The following is a 22,374-nucleotide window of genomic DNA, read 5'->3' as shown; positions in this document are numbered from 1 at the left end:
AAAACGTAGATTAATAAACCACGTAAAAGGAGAGAAATTTTATAATTTATAGAATGATTTTAATGTCTTAATTTTTTTATAATTGTATTTTCCCTGTTATATCTACAAACATTTGCAATTTCCAGAGCTCTCTTTTTTCCCAAGTTTTTAAAATGAAAATAAAATTATACACAGACAGAATATTGTTTTATTCTGTTTTCAATAAAAACAAATGACACATTTTAATTCTAGGGTAAATATTCCGAATATATTTACATTGCTTAAAAGCTGTTTTCCAAAAGGAAAAAGAAATTACTGTCAAATAATGTAAACATTATTAATTATTATCATCATCATTATAAATTATTAATTATAATTTACTACTACTACTACTACACTATTAATATTACTATTATTATTATTATTATTACTATTATTAAGTGAGATCGTTGCCAGAGCAGCAAACTGGCTTCCGTGCCAGTGGCACATAAAAAGCATCATTCGAGCGTGATCGTTACTGGCGTTGCCTTACTGGCACATGAAAAAAATTCAGTTGAGGTCCTTGCCAGTGCTGCTGGACAGGCTTTCATTTGAGGCCTTGTGTCTATAGTAAAAAAGGATTATTATTATTATTGATAATATGACTTAGGCCCCTTCTTATTCCTGGTAGAATTAATGTGGATTGCGGTTTACTACAGTAACCTTAGGTATCCACAAGCTTTCAGATAGTCTTCCAAGTGCTTAAAACATTCCTGTCATTATTATTATTTGCAGTTTATCTGGTTGGTAGTGAAAACAATTGGAAACATCTAAGAGATACTTAATGGAAGGAAGTAAAAGAGGAAAGCAAGAGATTATGAAGTGTATTGTTTACTAAACATGTCCTGTGACACCTGTTGCACACATGTGCATTCCACAAACACATGCAGATGCAGAATGGGAGTCATTAACAACTTCTGGTTGTTATTTTTGGAAACTGAGCAATGCTACAAAACCAATGCCTGGTGTCGAGTTCAAATCACACTAAGATTAATTTTGCCTTCCCTCTCACTGGAATAGAAAATAAAAGGGAATACCAGTAAAACACTGCTTTTATTCATCATCATCATCATCATTGTTTAACGTCCGCTTTCCATGCTAGCATGGGTTAGATGGTTCAACTGGGATCTGGGAAGCCAGAAGGCTGCACCAGGCCCAGTCTGATCTGGCAGTGTTTCTACGGCTGGATGCCCTTCTTAACGCCAACCACTCCATGAGTGTAGTGGGTGCTTTTTACGTGCCACCAGCACAGGGGCCAGAGCTGGTTGGCAAACGGCCATGATCGGATGGTGCTTTTTACGTGCCACCGGCACAGGGGCCAGAGCAGGCTGGCAAACAGCCACAATCGGATGGTGCTTTTTACGTGCCACCGGCACAGAGGCGAGACGAGGCTGGCAACAGCCACAATCGGATGATGCTTTTTACATGCCACCGGCACGGAGGCCAGTCGGGGCGGCGCTGGCAACGGCCGAATATTTGTTTAGACTTTTAGTGGAAAGAAAACTCTCAGTTATTGGGGTGATGTATTTAATCCATGAACCAGTCTTAACACTGCCACCTTTGATTTCACTGTGAATTTAATGGTACCCTCTACACATGTATAAACAGGAGATACAAATATTACAGGCCCTTCCCCCACCACACACACACACACACTAGCTAAACATAGACACACAGGGGTATACTCATGCGCAAATAAAGACATACAAAATACAAAATGACTGACCGTTCGTAAGGAGTGACACACAAATAAGAAAGAAGAAAGCAAAGGACCACTGATGAGGTCACAGAAGTGTGACGAAAGTACTCTGGCCGAAATATGATTAAGATTAATGTAAAAAATGAATAATGCTGAAGCAAAGTAACACCAAATATATAGTGCGTGTGTTTTTATTGGTTAAACTGGCAACATGACCATTCCTAAATACAACAACTGCTGTTATTCCTGTTTGTTTAACCGTTTTAATCAAATGAGGAAAGGAGGTGCTCTTGACCTTTTCACAGAGCTTCCATAACTGGTGAGCAGGGGTCAGTCATCTTGAAACCAGATAGAGAAAGATAGATAGAAAGGGTGGGTGGGCTGAATGTTTGTGACAGAGAGGGTACCATTAAATTCACAGTGAAATCAAAGGTGGCGGTGTTAAAACTGGTTCATGGATTAAATATAGGGTTGTCCGGAAAGTTTGTGCCAATTTATAGTAGCTTACCTTTCGACTTATTTTAGACCATGGTTGAGTCTATAAAATAGGATTTGACTACACCTCCATTTAGAGCACAGTTTAAGCTATCTTTTCGTGGAAGAAGGTTTATGTTCCTATAACCTATATTAATTTTGTAACCCATTAAAATGGAAGATAAGGAAGTTCATTTTCGGCACTTGATGCCTTGGGAACCAGACAAAAATTGCTGCAGCTCGGCTGGGATGCGTTACCCCAGCCTCCATATTCACCAGATATTGCTCCTTCGGATTTCCATTTATTCAGGTCTCTGCAGAATAGTCTTAATTGTAAAAATTTCAATTCCTTGGATGACGTAAAAAGATACCTTGATGAATTCTTTGCCATGAAACCACCTCAATTCTGGGAAGAGGGTATTTTCAACTTAAAGGAAAGATGGAGACGCATTGTGCAACGAAATGGTTCGTATTTGGTTGATTAAAAATGTAATGGCAAGTATTTATTGACCCTTTTCTTTCTTTTAAAAATCGGCACGAACTTTCCGGACAACCCAATATATTATGCTTCCATGAAAATAAAAACTTCGAACGAAACAGCTGTAGCAACACTCAGAAATTCATTTGGTTGTTTCTGTTTTATTCTACACACATACACACACATTCACATACATATATCATGGGCCTCCATCAATTCAACTGCCTACATTATAGACATCAATACACACACAGTCTCTTATTATCCAGTACCAACTAATTTGGGGACTGTTTGACTTTTACTCGGTCAACTTGTTTGCAGACACGATTTGTATCATAGCAATTTTGCTATCAAAATATAATTTTGATTATATTCATATAATTATATTCATATAATTGGCACAAACTTTCCGGACACCCCAATACATCACTCTGATAACCGAGAGCATCCTTTCCACCAAAGGACGCCAAACGCAGCAAGATTTCAATTCAGAATGTAAAAGGATTGTTAGGAAATACTGTAAGACATTTTGCATGTTATTCTATTGATTCTGTCAGAAGAGCAACAGTAGCGTTACATAAATACTTTGAATACTATTTATCTTAAAACACTGTCTCTTCCGATAACAATAGCTACTGACATGGGTATGGAACTTGGGATTGCCAAATGTAAAACAAAATAAATACATAAATAAATAAATAAAATCTCAAGTCCATGCTTCATCTATTCATCTAAGAGGTTCACATATAAATCATTTAGTATCGTCGCATTCAGATAAGACAGAAAAATATTACTTATAATAAATAAATGTTTTTGGCTTTCATTTTTAAAACGTTTTACATCGATAACTTTTATCTTCCTTTTATTTCTTTGGAAATACGAGATAAAAGAGAAAAAAAAAACCAACTCTAGAAGTTAATATGCAATATATATATATATATATAAATATATATATACATTATTTATATATATATACATACATATATATACACATACATATATATATATACACACACACATATATATATATATATATATATATATATATATATATATATATATACATATATATATATATATATATATATACATACATATATATCTATCTATCTATAAATAATATATATATATATATACATACATATATATCTATCTATATATATATATATAATATATATACATACATACATACATATATATCTATCAATATATATATATATATATATATATATATATACATATCTATCTATATATATATATATATATATACATACATACATATATATTATATATATATATATATATATAAATATAAAATATATAATATATATCTATATAAGTATATCATTCCCCACCAACAGCCTATTTAATTAATATAGATGACTAAGAAACACTTTTGGAGAGAGATAAAGTCTGCATGGAGTAATGAAAGAATAATGAGTTATGGAAAAGATATGAAGGGGAAAATTAAAGAGAAGCAATTTAAAATGTTAAGCAATGGACATAAAATTTCACATCACTGAATCAAGGAATGGGTATCCAGAAATTATTATGAAATCACCAATTATTGCAGCATGCAGTGGCACCATTAAAAATGTAAAACTTCCATTTAATGATAATGTATGGATTCTATCAGAGAAACAGTAATACTCATTGAATTTCAAACGAGATATTCCAAACATCATTAGGGCTATGTATAGTAGAAGAATATGGTTTTCTGTCATGCCAGCTCTAACTAAAGAGAATCTAAACTAAATATTATTATTATTTTTTTTTTTTTTTGTTTTTGTTTTTGTTTTTGTTCCACCGAGTAAATAGGATACAAGAGTAACAGCGCGAGTTGCTCCTGGAACAAGAATTAACAGACCAAATGCGATTTGCTTTACTAACAACCGAACACTTGAGGACACTAAGTAGATGAGTCTGTGGGGATTTATATAATTGGAACTATATCAAATAAATGAATTAGTTTAGCACACATAAACACACAGACACACACACTCTTTCTCCCTGTCTGTCTATGTCTCTTTTAGGTTTCCCTCCATCCAGCCGCTTCTCCATCTGTTTCTCCCGAATAAATAACATTATGACAATTACGTTCGTGCTAAGTTTTGCCAACAATTGAAGAAGCTGTCTGCGATGAGATGATTCTTAAAGAAATATATATAATTACTAAAAGACATACAATGAAATACACCACACCATACTCTACTGCTGTATCACTAAGCAGCATAGTATACTAATGTACGCATCTAGTACTTTATGGGAAAAAATATAGCACAGTCTATTGTTTCGGTCAATGTAAAAACGAAATACACTAAATTATAGTGCATTTCACTACTGTACTCTAATGCCGACCCTTACTCTTACTCTTTTACTTGTTTCAGTCATTTGACTGCGGCCATGCTGGAGCACCGCCTTTAATCGAGCAACTCGACCCCGGGACTTATTCTTTTGTAAGCCCAGTACTTATTCTATCGGTCTCTTTTGCCGAACCGCTAAGTAACGGCGACATAAACGCACCAGCATCGGTTGTCAAGCAATGCTAGGGGAACAAACACAGACACACAAACACACACACGCATACATATGTATACATATATACGACGGGCTTCTTTTTCAGTTTCCGTCTACCAAATCCACTCACAAGGCTTTGGTCAGCCCGAGGCTATAGTAGAAGACACTTGCCCAAGGTGCCACGCAGTGGGACTTGAACCCGGAACCATGTGGTTGGTAAACAAGCTACTTACCACACAGCCACTCCTGCGCCTATTTTTCAAGAAAGGGAAACATCATTCCACAGTGCTTTGAGGGCAAAAGACTGTGGCAGAAAGAAAGATCCAGTGCTTGATAAGTGGTGTTGGTTTATTTACATCTGCATGACTTAGTGGTTTGGCAAAGACCAATAGAATATATACCAGGCTTGAAAAGAAATAACTACTGGGGTTGATTTGTTTGGAAGGCAAAATGCTTTGACGTGGTGCCCCAGCATGGCCACAGTCTAATGGCTGCAACAAGCAAAAGACAGAAGATGATAGGACTGACCACAGCCTTAGCCATTGCCACTTATCAAACAAGCAGCTTCAGACATCAACACACACGTGAACATATGCAGATATGATGGCCTTGTTTCAATTTTTGCTCATGAAACCCACTCAAAAGGCTTCGGTTGATCTGGAGATATGGCAGAAAGACAGCTGCACAGAGCGCTGTACAGTGAGACAGAGAGCTTATTGAAGTCAATTTCCTACAGCCAGATGCCCTTCCTGTCACCAAGCCTTAACCGTTTCCCCAGGATACTGCAAAGGAATGACAATCATTTACAACAATCAGAAGACGTCAAAACAAGGAGACACAAGCACACACAAACATTATGTAAATATATCTGTGTGTGAGTGTGAATGCGTGTACATACACACCTATCTATCTACACACACACACATACATACATATATATATATATATATATATATATATACACATACATATATCTACATACATACACACATACGGGTTGTGGATCCGTGGAATAAGCTGCCGGACGAGATGGTGAAGATGCTGAAGACCGCTCGGTTCAAAGTCTCCCTTGACCACATGTGGCCTGAACTCTTTACATGAACACCACCCTGTACATAACTCCATGTCCCCCTACATGGCCTTGCTTTTTGCTTTTTGAGCCAAAAATTAACTAGCTAACTCACTAACTAACATATATCTACATGCAGAAACACATATCAAGACTAAAATCTGATGTGAATGTTAAGTGAAGAATACTGTAAAAAAAACAAATTACGAACATGTATAATTGTCAGTTCTTTTTTTATGACAAGCAAGCACACATGTGTGTGTTTTCACATGCAAATGTATGAATGGAGGGATGGATGGATGGATGGCCCTCTTTCAATTTCTATTCAACCAAATCTGTTTCTAAAGCTTTGGTCAGTCAGTGGTTATAGTAGAAGGCACTCGCTCAAGGTGCCACTCAACAGAACTGAACCTTAAACCCTGTGATTGGCAAGAGAACTTCTTCACCATTCTTCATCCTTCACCACATGGCCACAGCCAGGAACACCATGGGAGCATGAGAGGTGGCCTGTCACATTTTGATTCCAAAAAACCAGCTTTCTTATACATTGCCATCATAATGTGTCTGCTCTCAGGATTATATTACTGGTACAAATGTCTTTGGAATACTCAGCTACTTACACTATAGAACACAATAAGTAGGTACTTCATTCATACAACTGAAATATATATAACTGAAATTACTATTTTAAATAACCATACTTATTACATAAACACAGATACATATGTTTCTGTGTGTGCACAAGTTCATACATACAAACACACACAAACATATATTTTCTTCTATTTCTGATTCAATATTTTGTGTAGGCGTATTCATATATGGATGTCTATACTTACAGTGCTAGCTCTAAATTCCACAGAGCATCCATAATTAAACACATACATACACACACACACACACATATATACACACATTTGCATTAATATTTAGCAGAAGCAACACAGAGACTCAAGGGCCGAGAATTTCAAGTGCTAGTACTTATCAAAGAGGTAAGTACTAATGTACGACACTCTCGGCCTTGAGTCACTCTGTTGGTTCTGCTAAATATTAATAAAATAATAAAAAATATGTACATTAATGTTTTCGAGTTCTATTTTCCTTGTTTGCATCACCAGACCAATATATATATATTTATCTACACACATACTCACAAATTACATGTGTATACATTTATATGTATACTCATAAATGTACAATAAAATGCAATTTTATTTACAGCATATGTCTCTAGAGAGTAACTATATAAATTATTACACACACACACAAGTCCTCCTCATCATATGGCAAGTAGCTTTGGAAGTATACTTTTGTTCACCATGTGTAATATTGGTGAAAAGTGACTTATATATAATAATTACTATTTAACTTTTATCAAATTTCTTGATACTTATATACAAAATGATGAAATGAATATCATTTTTCAAACGAAACAAATTTATTATCTTAAAATAAAATTGAATGAAATAAATTTCTCATTTGTATATTTGCAATAAATATGTTATTATTTTTTAACATTATATCAACCGATTCACAATCTATTCAGTAAAAATTTTATTAAAAGTACATTTTTAGAAGACCCAGGGAAGACATGGGATGAGGTGGTGAAGCATGACCTTTGAACGTTGGGCCTCACAGAGGCAATGACAAAAGATCGAGACCTCTGGAGGTATGCTGTGACTGAGAAGACCCGGCAAATAAAGCGAGTCCACAGCTGTAATCTACACCAGTGTTACATAACCAGCCCACTCAAAAGTACCTTGGATCGTAGGACAACATGCCGTGCTTGAAGAGACCTACTGAGTCAAGTACATCAACATCCACAATATCAAAATCAAGTCAAATGGAAATTGTAGTTGTGAGCCCCGTGCCGGTAGCATGTAAAAAGCACCATCCAAATGTGGCCGATGCCAGTGCCGCTTTGACTGGCTTCTGTGCTGGTGGCACATAAAAAGCACCATCCAATCGTGGTCAATGCCAGCTCCTCTGGCCCCTGTGCCAGTGGTACGTAAAAATCACCCACTATACTCTTTCTTTCTAACCTTATAGCACAAATATACAATTAGCAAAGTAGCTAATTAGAAAATCTGTGAAAGAGTTGAAAGTAGCAACTATACTGGGAAGTTATGTTTGTCACCACTTTTAACCCTGAGAGGACACCTCTGGCTGGTTATCGATGCAATCTGCACCCAATATATATTTCAAGCAAGGGAGCAAACTTGATAGTGTCCACACTGATGATGGGCAAAAATAGCCTGAAACCAGCCTGTCTGATGGTCCCGGCAAGTCGCTAGAAGATAGTAAAGGCTTGCTCCTCTGCTTGCAAGATATATATATATATATATATATATATATATATATATATATATATATATAAGGATAAGATCGTTAATTTAAAAATAAAATAACGATTTTATCAAGTGGTCAGCATGGAAAAAAATAACCTTCAAAGATAATAATTATTATATTAAAATTATGAATTAGGGTATAGTTAAGTTAAGTTAAGTTAATTTTTTGGCTCAAAAAGCAAAAAGCAAGGCCATGTAGGGATACCACTACGAGATACCACCATGCTGAAAATAGCAGCCATGATCCAACTCTAAAACCACCTAAACTGTCCATAAATCAACACGGCAAGAAAATTTTTTACTAGTTTCATCTGTCTTTGTTTTTTCTCTGTGTTGATATATGGACAATTTAGGTGGGTTTTAGAGTTGGATCATGGCTGCTATTTTCAGCATGGTGGTATCTCGTAGATAGCCTAATTCATAATTTTAATATAATAATTATATACGTATATATATATATACATATATATATATATCAAGTGTAGATTGCGTCAATAACCAGCTAGAAGAGGCTTCCTGTTGAGGTTAAAAATGGTAATAATGGCAGTTTGTATGGAACAGTCGTGTTGAAGTGACAACAAACATTACTTTCCAATATACAATTTCCTTACACTACAAAATATACACACATACACGAAAACATCAAAACTAATATGCAAATTGACAACTCATTTCGAAATGTAAACAAAAATATTATTTGAAAATTTACAACAAAAGAGATATTTGAAATGAATTGTTAATCTGGAATTATTCTTCAATGCATCTTACTCATATCTTTTTTTCCTCTTTTAATAAGAAACGTCTTATTTTCTACGATGCTTCCTTCAAAAATTAACTACAACATGCTGTTGAGAAATGAAAAGAGATATCTTATAACAACAACAATGTTTAATAACTGACAGTTTTAAGCAGTTATTTATTCGTACTTCTTACTCAGGATACAAGTTGAGTCCCTTTTCCTTCCCTCCAATTTGTTTCTATTTCAATTTTTCATTTATACGTTCCTAAAGCAAAAGACTACTGCATTTTCCCTAAAACAACCATCAATATGCTTGTGTGTGCATGTGTGTGAACTTCCATAATATAAAATCACAAGAGAGAGTAATTTTGCTTGCATTTCTTTTATATATATATTATATATATATATTATATATATATATATTATATATTATATATATACTTAGTTCCATTTGAAAACCCCACTAGAATGGGAGAAAGCGCTAATAAATGATCTAAGTTATATAATGTATAAAAACATGTAATATACAAATAAATATCTGTAAATATAAAACCATCCGAATTTCTGAGTACCTCATTTCTTCTAATATAAAATACCTGTACACCATCTCCAAACCTTCCAATATATATATATATGCTAGCATGGAAAGCGGACGTTAAACGATGATGATGATGATGATGATGATATATGTATATATATATATACTCTCTCTTTACTCTTTTACTTGTTTCAGTCATTTGACTGCGGCCATGCTGGAGCACTGCCTTTAGTCGAGCAGATCGACCCTGGGACTTATTCTTTGTAAGCCCAGTACTTATTCTATCGGTCTCTTTTGCCGAATCACTAAGTGACAGGAACGTAAACACACCAGCATCGGTTGTCAAGCAAGCTACTTACCACACAGCCACTCCTATATATTATATATATATATATATATATATTTTATTGCATTTAGTTTCAGCTCACAAGCTGAGGCCATGCTGGGGCACCACCATATATATATATATATATATATATATATAAATAAACTATAAAGTAAACTGAAAATGTATTTTCCCTAATAATATGTAAACCAAGTTGTACACAGTAAATGCATAATATACATATGTGCTACTTGGATTTTAAAAAAATACCCACTACACTCACAGAGTGGTTGGCGTTAGGAAGGGCATCCAGCTGTAGAAACACTGCCAGATCAGACTGGAGCCTGGTGCAGCCTCCATGGCTTACCAGACCCCGGACGAACCGTCCAACCCATACTAGAATGGAAAACGGACATTAAATGATGATGATGATGGTGATGATGATGATATATGTATGTACATGAGCACTCAGGTTGGGCTAATATTAGCAATAATCTTTCGGATATTTCCCCGAGATAAAAATATAACCAACTCTCCCTCTCCCCCGTCTCTATTTCGCTCCTTCCCTTCCATTTCTGTCATGCCCCCACTTTACACGCAACCAGTTAAAGTGTAGTGGAGTAGCACCACTTAGAATGCGAACCGTGAGAATTGGTGCAGGAAGGAAAGACAGCAACTTGTGACTCGTTAACCCTTCAGCTTTTGGATTTACCCTGTCAAATGTAATGCCTATTTATTCACATTGATTTGAATTAATCGGGCATTATCTCACAGCTTTGAGATTTTGATGATGTGGCCGGTCATTTCAAGAATGATGTTGTAAAGGTGTTGTGAGAAGCCAGATCTGGTCAGTGTCAACATAAAACAGGTAAAAACATATCAGCTTGGTATGGTTGGTTTACCCCTTTAAGCATTTCAAATCACCCTATCAGCTGTAATGCTTATATATTCACAGTTTTGAAATATTATTTACATTATTTACATTTGACGGATATTTGTCCTCATCTTGTTTGTTGTTAACACAACATTCCAGCCTTCTTCAGGTGTCTTGGGGGAAATTTTGACCTTGGGTTCTCATTCCTAATGTATTTTTCGATGTTATTATTATTATTATTATTATTATTATTATTATTATTATTATTATTATTATCATTATTATTGTTCAGGGCATATGGCATAGTGGTTAAGAGTGCGGGCTACTAACCCCAAGATTTCAAGTTTGATTCCAAGCAGTGACCTGAACACTAACAATAATGATAATAATAATAATAATAATAATAATAATAATAATAATAATAATAATAATAATAATAACATTGAAAATTTCCTTAGGAATGAGAATTCAGGTTCGAAATTTCACCAAGACACCTGAAGAAGGCTGGAGAGTATATCAGCCAAAATGTTGTGTTAACAACAAACAGGATGATGACAAATATCTGTCAAATGTAAATAATGTACATAATTCCTCATCTCTTAAATATATAACTGAGTTTTGAAATAATCAGGCATTAGAGAATCTACAAATGTTGGGATTCACAGAAGGGATGACAAGGGACTGAGACTCTTGGTGGTTTGGTGTGCTTGAAAAGACATGTCATGCTAAGTAAAAATATTGTTGCCCTTGCATACAGGCTAGCCCATTGCACCATCCCTAATCTCACAGGCTTGTAAGTACTGGGGCCACATAAAAGCAGCCAGTGCATGGTTTGTATTTGTCAAACCGTCAAACCCATGCCAGCGTGTGCTTTGTAAAGTGGTTAGCATAAGGAATGGCATCCAGCTGTAGACACCATGTCAAAACAGATATGGAGCCCTTCAGCTGGTCAACTTCTGTCAAACCGTCAAACCCATGCCAGCATGTGCTTTGTAAAGTGGTTCGCATAAGGAATGGCATCCAGCTGTAGACACCATGTCAAAACAGATATAGAGCCCTTCAGCTGGTCAACTTCTGTCAAACCGTCAAACCCATGCCATCATGGAAAATAGACGTTAAATGATGATGTTGGTGGTGATGATGATGATGATACCTCATGTTGTTGATGTAATAGCTAATTTTTAGAATGACATTGTAGGGTGGGTGTGAGAGGCTACATTTGGCCAGTTTGAACGGAGCATGGGTAAAATATCTGGACCTGGTATGGTCCATTTGAATGCTAAAGTGCAAAAGGCTTGCTTCGAATTAACCTACAAAGAAAAACCAGGACAAGAGATGGAGATTTAAAAACCATCACCTGAGTATCTTTGGAATTTTGTGTGCATAGATTACGTACAGGTGTGTGCATAGATTACATACAGGTGTGTGCATAGATTACATACAGGTGTGTGCATAGATTACATACAGGTGTGTGCACATATCACTGAATTCACACTGTAGTTGCATGTTTTTGGCAGAATCTAAAAGTGAATAATTTCTCCAAGATGGATGATAGTTTTGAGTGGCAAAACTTCATTATTTGGTTCAGTGACAGTACAAGTTTCCAATGGCTGATTTTTAAAAAAATATTTTTTTTCTCATTTTTTATTGCATTAACAGAAACCGGATGTTTTCATGTTAACACTTTTAAGACTGGAAACGGTTAAATCTCTCCACCCATCTTTCAGGTTTCTTTCGCTTCCCTCCTTCGTCACATAGCTAATTTGTATGCATATACATCATCATCGTTTTAATATGTGATTTTTCCATGCTTGCTTAGGTCAGAAAATGTTTATGGAAGCAGATTTTCAATGGATGGATGCTCTTCCTGTCACAAACCCTCACACCTGTTACCAAGCAAGGTAATACTTCCCCCGTGGTCATACAAGTTTTTGAAGAATATTAGAAATGAATAACATTCATCTACAACAATCATACACACACACACACGTCTACTCTTTTACTTGTTTCAGTCATTTGACTGTGGCCATGCTGGAGTACTGCCTTTAGTCGAGCAAATCGACCCCAGGACTTATTCTTTGTAAACCTAGTACTTATTTTATCGGTCTCTTTTGCCGAACTGCTAAGTTACGGGGACGTAAACACACCAGCATCAGTTGTCAAGCGATGTTGGGGGGACAAGCACAGATACACATTTTTATAAAACTTTCATAACTATGCCCATCAGTCTGATGTCGTTGCTTCTTTCTTGAAGTTATTCCTTAGACTTTGTAGTAACTGACAATGATACTTCTTATTTCTTTATTGCCCACAAGGGGATAAACATAGAGGGGACAAACAAGGATAGACAAAAGGATTAAGTCGATTACATCGGCCCCAGTGCATAACTGGTACTTAATTTATCAACCCCAAAAGGATGAAAGGCAAAGTTGACTTCGGCGGAATTTGAACTCAGAACGTAGCAGTAGACGAAATACCTATTTCTTTACTACCCACAAGGGGCTAAACACAGAGAGGACACACAAGGACAGACAAATGGATTAAGTCGATTATATCGACCCCAGTGCGTAACTGGTACTTATTTAATCGACCCCGAAAGGATGAAAGGCAAAGTCGACCTCGGCAGAATTTGAACTCAGAACGTAACAGCAGACGAAATACCGCTAAGCATTTTGCTCAGCATGCTAACATTTCTGCCAGATCACCGCCTGATACTTCTGCCAAGCATTGGGTATGACACCCCAATATTTTTTCCTCCTGTTTCAGTGTTTGTCATAGGGCTGAGAGAAGAGGTGGTTGTCAACAGGCAACAGACAAATTACCAAGTCTAATAAAATTAATATAGATTTAAACATATTTTTTTTTTTTTATATTTGCCCAAAACTATGGCGAATAAAGCGCAGTTTACATGGATGCCAACTCCATTTGCCCTCTCGTTAACACATAGGGGATGGGGGCAGAGTGAGGTGGAGAGAGAGAGAAAAGGAAGCTTCACAAGTAAGAGCAGTTGATTCCACATAATTGCATAATTCAGTTTGTTACTCGCATAAATTTTCAAAAAACACCGAACGCATACACATACGCATATACATACAAGCACACATACACACACACACACGCAGCAGATATTTTGCAAAAATGTAACAAAAGTCAACAGTAAGGTTTACAACAAAAGAACAAGAAGAAGAAGACGAAGAAGAAGAAGAAGAAGAAGAAAAAGAAGAAAAGAAACAGTTACACAAAAGGACCAAGGCATTCACACACACAAACACATGCACTCCTTCTTAACCCTTTCCCTGCAAAGTACCGGATTACCAAGCTCTTACGCAGTTCTATTGTACACTATTTTATTTTATTTTATTTTATTTTATCCAAAAAATTTCAGATGGTTTCAAATAGAAAACAAAAACAAAAACAAAAACTAAAAAAAAAATGCTTATTTTCACACACATTTTTTCGATGTGCGATTATATTTTTTCCCCCCTCTCATCCGCCATTCGATTTTATCTATAATTTCCTGCAATTCTGATCAATATCAAGATCAAAATATGTTTAAATTTATAAAAATATGTTTACATTTATCGAACTTATCAATATTGTCTGGTTTCAAGTGTGTGTTACTTCAATATCCAGTAAAATTTCGTATAAATTGCAAGTGCTAAATATTTCTCAGTTATCGTTTATCAGATATCATTAATAAAAAAAAAAAAATTAGCAAAAAAAAAACAAAAAAAAAAACTTTGAAGCGTTTTTTCCTTTTAAAAAAGCTGGGATAAAAATTTTTGCTCAAAATACGAAGCATTTCAGCTTGGACTTTACTTTTTTATGTATACATAGTAATTTGTTATAACAAAAGTTAAGTACACACACACACATGCACATATATGTTTGTGTGTGTGAGTGTATATATATATATATATATATATATATATATATATACACATATGTATGTAAGTATTTGACATCTACAAATATGCCTAAGACAGAAAAAAGCAAACAGATCCCTTGGCTGTACTTGTAAACATATTAGTATTGTTGTTGTTGTTGTTTTGTTGTTATTATTATTACTACTACTATTATTATTATTATTATTATTATTATTATTATATTATTATTATTATTATATTATTATTATTATTATTATCATTATTATTATTATTACTATTATTATTATTATTATTATATGAGCTGTTACAAGCAGAGTCAAAGCTTATCTGGAGTTTCTGCACATCTAGAATGGTTAAGGTGTCTCACTTGCAGGGTAGATTTTTGGTATGGTTTCTAAGGTTACATGCTTTTCCCAAGCATCGACTACTTTATAAAGTGCGCAGGGTGCATCTATCATAGTACCATCACTAGAAGGTATCTTAACTCCAACAAGACAAAAAAAGAAGAAAAAGAACTCTCTTTACTAGCAGTGTCTCTACTCACTGGTACCAGAGATGTTGTCTCTTCCCTGGACAGGCTAAAAAAAAAGCCCCTTCTATTCAGAGTTTCTTTCTGAAATCCTAAGAAGAGAGCTAGAGTAGAGGGTGACAGAAGGAAAATAAAGGAGAAACAGTATCATAGAAAAGCGACAGATAGATAGATAGATAGATAGAGAGAGAGAGAGAGAGAGAGAGAGAGAGAGAGAAAGAGTGGGGGAGATAGAGAAAAAGAGAGACACCTCCAGATGATGGTTGTCAGAGAATGGAATAGAAACAGCATGTATATCATATAATAATTGATCGTAATTTGTGATTTGAAAGGAATATTGTTTGTTTGTCTAATAAAATGTTTATGAAGTGCTAATTTTAAAAGAGTGAATTAGCAGAATCCATTTTGTATTGGGATGTGTCAATGTATATGATAACTTCCAGGTTCTTCATTTGAAATGTGTTTTAGTCTCGTTGTATAAGACTAGTCATCAATATTCCACAACTAAGAATACAGTTTTTCTGAAATTTTTACCAGATTTTTTAGCATGTTCTATGTTGAATCCAAAACCAACACTTGTAACCTCCACTTATCTAAGGGTTTCTATTTGGTAATGAGGGCATCAACACAATAGGCACTTCACTTAACATAGAGTTTACAGCCCCGATTATCCTTTAACAACCATCCAAAAGACCAGTGGATTGACGTGCTTAAGGAGTAGTACTTAGCAGCGCAGCTGATTGAAATTGACACAATTTGATTTTGCTGTTTGTTAGCTGTTGCAAAAGGTGCCAACAGTATATCAACTAAGTTTGCTGTACTATCATTTTAAGACAGCGGTTCCCAAACTTCTTTGGGCCCCTGCTCCTTTGACATCAGGGCCACATTCCTAGCGCCCTCACCCCCAACTAACCATCACAAATATAGACCTCTTTCTGAAGTAAATTCAAAGCAACTGTATTTAACAAATAAAACTTGACCTAATGAACCCTTTACTTTGTTGTTTTTACCTGAATCACTACTCCATTATCGCCCCCACATTTTACATGAATCGCTACCCCATTAACGACCCCACTTGTTACATGAATTGCTACCCCATTATCGCCCCACTTTTCTTCAATACACCCAGTAGGGTAATACCGCCCACTTTGGGAACCACTCTTTTAAGGTATATTAAACAGGTTTAATAGCACATTTATTAATATTATTTCAACATAAACTTACAATTAATCTAGCCACCATAATATACCTGTAAATGCCAGTAGATAACACTGAATATAATAGAATATAAGGACCATAAGAATTAAGCAAGTAAATTTTAAAAAATTTTTATTACAATTGGCAATACTCTAAACAAGAAAATCCTAACACAGCAAATTTTATACTCTGCGTTTATGATGAACTTTGATTTAGGAACTATATATTTTTTGAAGTTCAAATACAGCCCTATACCACAGTATACATACAGTGAAAGACATGTGGCTCCACTCCCATGATAGGATCTGTTTTTATTTTTACATCTCAGACTTATAAATGTGTTTACATATAATTTATTCATAAAATCTTAAAACCATTTACAATGTAGTTTTTACATACACAAACACACACAAATATATATATATACATATATATATATATTTTTTTACTCTTTTACTTGTTTCAGTCATTTGACTGCAGCCATGCTGGAGCACCACCTTTAGTCGAGCAAACTGACCCCCAGGACTTATTCTTTGTAAGCTTAATACTTATTCTATCAGTCTCTTTTGCCGAAACACACCAGCATCGGCTGTCAAGCGATGTTGGGGGGGACAAACACAGACACACAAACACACACACGCATATATATATATATACATATAGACGATGGGCTTCTTTCAGTTTCTGTCTACCAAATCCACTCACAAGGCTTTGGTCGGCCCGAGGCTACAGTAGAAGACACTTGCCCAAGTTGCCATGCAGTGGGACTAAACCCGGAACCATGTGGTTCGTAAGCAAGCTACTTACCACACAGCCACTCCTACGCCTTATATAGTACATATATATATATTTAAATGGATGAATGAATTATCCTATGTTTACCGTTAACATGGAAAATTCAATAAACCGTTACCAGGGTAGCAAAATTCACGTCAGAAACGCGGTTGAAGTGACCTATCCAAAGGTAGAAACTCCGGTTTAATGTGCAGTAATTTGTGTTTTATAAATAAATAAATAAATGGAGTTGAATGAAGATGTTATGAAAATTCTTTTACTTTCGACATATGTTTCGAAAGCAACATGGTGTATTCCAAAGGAATTGCATTTTACACCGTTTATTAGTTTGGAATAAAACCATGTTGTCTTCGAAACATATGTCGCAAGAAAAAGAATTTTAATAACATCTTCGTTCAACTCCATTTATTTATTTATTCATATATATATATATATATATATATATATATACATATATATACATATATATACATATATATATACATTACATATACATATATATATATATATATATATATATATATATATATACTAATTATGATATAATTATTGATAATCACTGCAGGGAAAAAAAACATGGTTCTGCAAATTTTACTATAACAAGGAGACATAGGTCACTAGACAAGCAGAAATATCTCACAAGCTAGCAGCTAGTAATGGCAGGTGGAAATACTAACTAAACTAGTCTGGCAGGACTTCCCCCACATTGATGCTGCTTCCGCTGCTGACAGCAGGCTAAGAGATACAAAGAAAAGTTAAATAATAATAATAATAATAATAATAATAATAATAATAATAATAATAATAATGATAATAATAATAAAAATAATAATAATAATAATAATGATAATAATAATAATAATAATAATAATAATAAAACAAATCAACAGCAACAACCGAAAAAAAAAAAGAAGTCAAATACGGACAAGACATGGAACAGAACTAAAGGTTTTACCTGTGTTGTGTTTATCAGTATCTTTTAATTACTGACTCCATGATATCACTATGTTGTTTGCTGCTCTGAAAGAGAAAACAAGTAGGGATGCTGGCACAGGCTGAGCGAGTGTGTGTGTGTGAGATGTAGTGTGTGTGTGTTGATGTAGTGTGGTGAGGTGTGACGTGTGGGTCAGATTCAATAGAAGTAAAAAAAAAAAAAAAAAAAAATTACAAACAGACAATGAATAAAAAAAAATCGATGAGTTGTTGTCACAACTAAGAAAAAGAAGGGAAGAAAGAATGTAGAAAGAAAGAAAGAACAAAACAAACAAACAAACAAAAAAAAACACAAAGGTAAAGGAAAAAGGACAGAGTATGTTCGTTATGTGAACCAACTAATTATGTTTGATATCATGGTTGCATGTACCTTTATGAATTAACTGCTACTAAAGATTTTATAAAAATTCAATAATGTTAGAGACATTATAAGTACCAATTAAAGACAGGAAGAAAATAACAAGAGGCTCTCTAAAAATTGGAACTGGTAGACCCATTCACTAACAGAAATTGAACCCCATATCTATCATTTACTAGGTGAATATTACCTATTTCTTTACTGCCTGCAAGGGGCTAAACACTGAGAGGACAAACAAGGACAAACACATGGATTAAATCGATTACATCGACCCCAGTGCGTAACTGGTACTTATTTAATCGACCCCGAAAGGATGAAAGGCAAAGTCGACCTCGGCGGAATTTGAACTCGCAACGTAACGGCAGACGAAATACCTATTTCTTTACTACCCACAAGGGGCTAAACACAGAAAGGACAAACAAGGACAGAAACACGGATTAAGTCGATTATATCGACCCCAGTGCGTAACTGGTACTTATTTAATCGACCCCGAAAGGATGAAAGGCAAAGTCGACCTCGGCGGAATTTGAACTCAGAACGTAACGACAGACGAAATACCACCAAGCATTTCGCCCGGCGTGCTAACGTTTCTGCCAGCTCGCCGCCTTAATATTATCTGCTAACTTAAGCCCTTTGCTCTCAATGGAGCATAGGTCATTGATCACTTTTCTTCACTGTTCTCTACTTTGGGTTGTACTTTCTGCTCTTTTCCCGGGTCTTGTTTGGTTTGAATCCTCATCAGTGCTTCTGTAATTTTGCTATTTGCTAAGTAGAGATGTTGGTCCTATGCAAACTGATTTTCCCCTCGGCAAAGAAGTGGTCCATATAAGCCCGGCCTCTATCCTTTGACCTATCCATCATAAGAATCCTTGCCAGGTGCTTATACTCTACAGGTAATAGCTCTGGGAATCATTGGAGCACACAAACCATCACACTGGAACCAAGACTGGAGCAGGTGAATATGGAATATGAGGCAGTGAATTACCAGAATCAATTGCGTTGGGATTGAATCATTAGAACTTCAAAGAATTTGTCCTGACTCTCTGCCCTTTTGAGAGTCAGATTCACCTTTCATTCTTAGGGTTTGATAAAAAGAAAATACCCAGCAAAGACAGTGGATTGGTAGGACTTCAAGAACATTGGATCAGATACATTGTAGTATTACTTTTGGTTCACTGCATTCCGAGTTCAAATTCCACTTTGGTACCATAACAGTACCTTCTTTACTTTTTTTCTTCTAACGTTTCTTATTTCTTTGGTGAAGGTACATAACAGTACCTTCACCAACCCACAGACCTAGTGAGGTGAGTAAAGCAAACACTTGAATTAAAAAGCCAGCACTAAACATATGGTGCTGGACAGTCTCAAGAGAGTTCCTACAAATGGAAGAGACATGTGCCCTGGTGAATGAGTGAGTAGGAAGAAGATGAAAAGGCAGGTGCTCAGCAGCATAAATCAGCAACATGGTCGGTCACCTGGCAGGTAACACAGACATAGTACAAGCTATGTGAGTAGATTTGTTCATTTTTTCTAACATTTTAGTATCATGCCAAACTTTGTTTTACATTTGACTCCTAAACATTAATTAACTATCAATAATAAACTCCTCTTTCTGTGCTAAAACCAGTAAACGAATCTCTGAAACTACATTCACCTAGTTTTAAAAAAATAAGCACACAATGGATACAATGTAATCTTAGACAGGTTAGTCATGGCTGGAAAGCTTCTGGAGTTAAGTTTGATGATGATGACAACGACAGCACCAATGACTGATATGGAGATATCGTTTTCAGATTCATTATCAATCTTTAATTACCATCGAATTTACTTGAAAGGAATTTTTCTTTAAGATTTGAATCGTAAGCCCATGTGTTTATTTTCCACAGCATAAGAGAAAATGGTGGGGTACAGGTAAATCTTCAGTTAAATCCAGTTCAGTGGGGTCTGATTCACAGAACTGTGTGTTTATCATATCAGCAATGGAGAGAAGGATGGTTAGACCACAACATCTAAAGAATTTGGAGGAAGTAAAGTTTTTGGTAGTTTCAAGTTGTTCGATTGATGTTCTGTCGCCAAACTGATTCAAGCAATTATGGTGATACTAATTCCTACAACAGCTAATCATGATGATAAAACAGCAACGGAACCAGTTAAATCTGGTTAACATCTAACCAGGTTTGAAGCTGGAAGATCAGTGTTGCTTTGAGCTTTCTTTGGATTCTAAAGACTATCTGATTTTGGATTCTAAAGACTATCTGATATAGTAATCCAACCAATGTAATGTCAACTGCAGCAATGGAAACGGTTGAAAATGGAGTTGGATTTGTAAGAGCTGAAACTACATTAGCAGCAGTTCAAAATATTTAGTCACGACCGTTAAGCTCTGAGTCCAAATCTCCTCACCAGGGACAATTTTGCTTTTCGCTCTTCTGAGGATCAATAAAATTAGAACTTGTCAAATGCTACAGTTTCGTCATTGGCTAACAACCACAACCTAGAGATAAGGAATGAGATATACGGTGCATTGCTGTACTCAAGAAAACCCATCCACCCATGTAAAAAGCACTGGTGAATGTGTCATGCAGGTGAATGTCTCTTGCAGAGTAATTCTTGTCCAACATTTTGTTAATTCTGCCAATCCATTACCAAACTTCAAAGTCAGATTATGAACATATATACATACACAAAAACACACTTATTTGCCCATTTTACCCCTCGTTTTTTTTTGGTTTTCTTTTTTTCTTTAAATATGATTTTAAACTTTACAGTATTTCTGTGGAAAAAAAAGTAACAAGTCTTAATAACTTCTCAGCTTCTAAGTAACTTCTATTCATCTTGAGACATTATTACTGAGCAATAGAAAAAATGATATAAGTGGAATATACTAGCATCGACTATTTGCTTGTCGAAAGAGAAACAGATGAAACTGCCGAAAACAAGAGAGAGAAAGAAGAGATTTGCAAGGAAAGAAAAAAAGAAAGGAAAAAATTAAAAGCAAACTGACAGAAGAAATTAGCAAAGGACAGAGGCAGCTGGAGAGACATAATACTTCCAAACTAGTGCATGTTACGAGACTTGTGGTGGTGATGTGAGGGGAAATGAATTTGGATGTATGCGGACATGGGTGGAAAAGATGTTTAGAAGATATATCTTTGTAGAAAACAGAATAAATTCTGAAAACGACTACAGTTGTGGATGTACGCTAGCTACACCCACACAAACGCACACTTCGTGTTGAATAAACTAACTGCACCTAAATAAAAGCTGAAGTCATCGTGAATGAAGTGCTTTCTACATGAAACGTATACTGAGGGGGCAGCGGACAACGAAGCGACGACGACCGAACATCGACACAAAGCCACACGTTTGGATGTTTGGAGAGAGAGAGAGAGAAAGAGGGAGGGAGGGGGAGAGGAAGGGAAGGAGAGAGAGAGGAAGGGATAGAGAGGAAGGGGGAGAGAGAGGAAGGGAAAGATAGGGAGAGAGAGGAAGGGAGAGAGAAATAGGGAGAGAGAGGAAGGGAGAGAGAGAGAGGG

General features: G+C 35.5%; 1 protein-coding gene across 5 annotated transcripts in view; it reads right to left on the bottom strand.

The window, feature by feature from the left end:
• The window catches only part of LOC115221195, a 711,260-nt gene that overhangs the window by 258,418 nt on the left and 430,468 nt on the right, over positions 1-22,374 (bottom strand). The window contains exon 4 of one of the 5 annotated variants that reach the window (XM_036510940.1): positions 18,443-18,507. The exons of the other annotated variants lie outside the window; for them this stretch is intronic. The gene's annotated coding sequence lies outside the window, so the exon portion shown is untranslated. The remainder of the gene's footprint in view (positions 1-18,442; positions 18,508-22,374) is intronic. 5 annotated transcript variants of the gene reach the window in all.

Source organism: Octopus sinensis, linkage group LG18 (assembly GCF_006345805.1).
Source record: "Octopus sinensis linkage group LG18, ASM634580v1, whole genome shotgun sequence".
NCBI lineage: Eukaryota > Metazoa > Mollusca > Cephalopoda > Octopoda > Octopodidae > Octopus > Octopus sinensis.
Note: the sequence above shows the minus strand (reverse complement) of the source record. Positions and strands in the feature narration are given on the sequence as shown.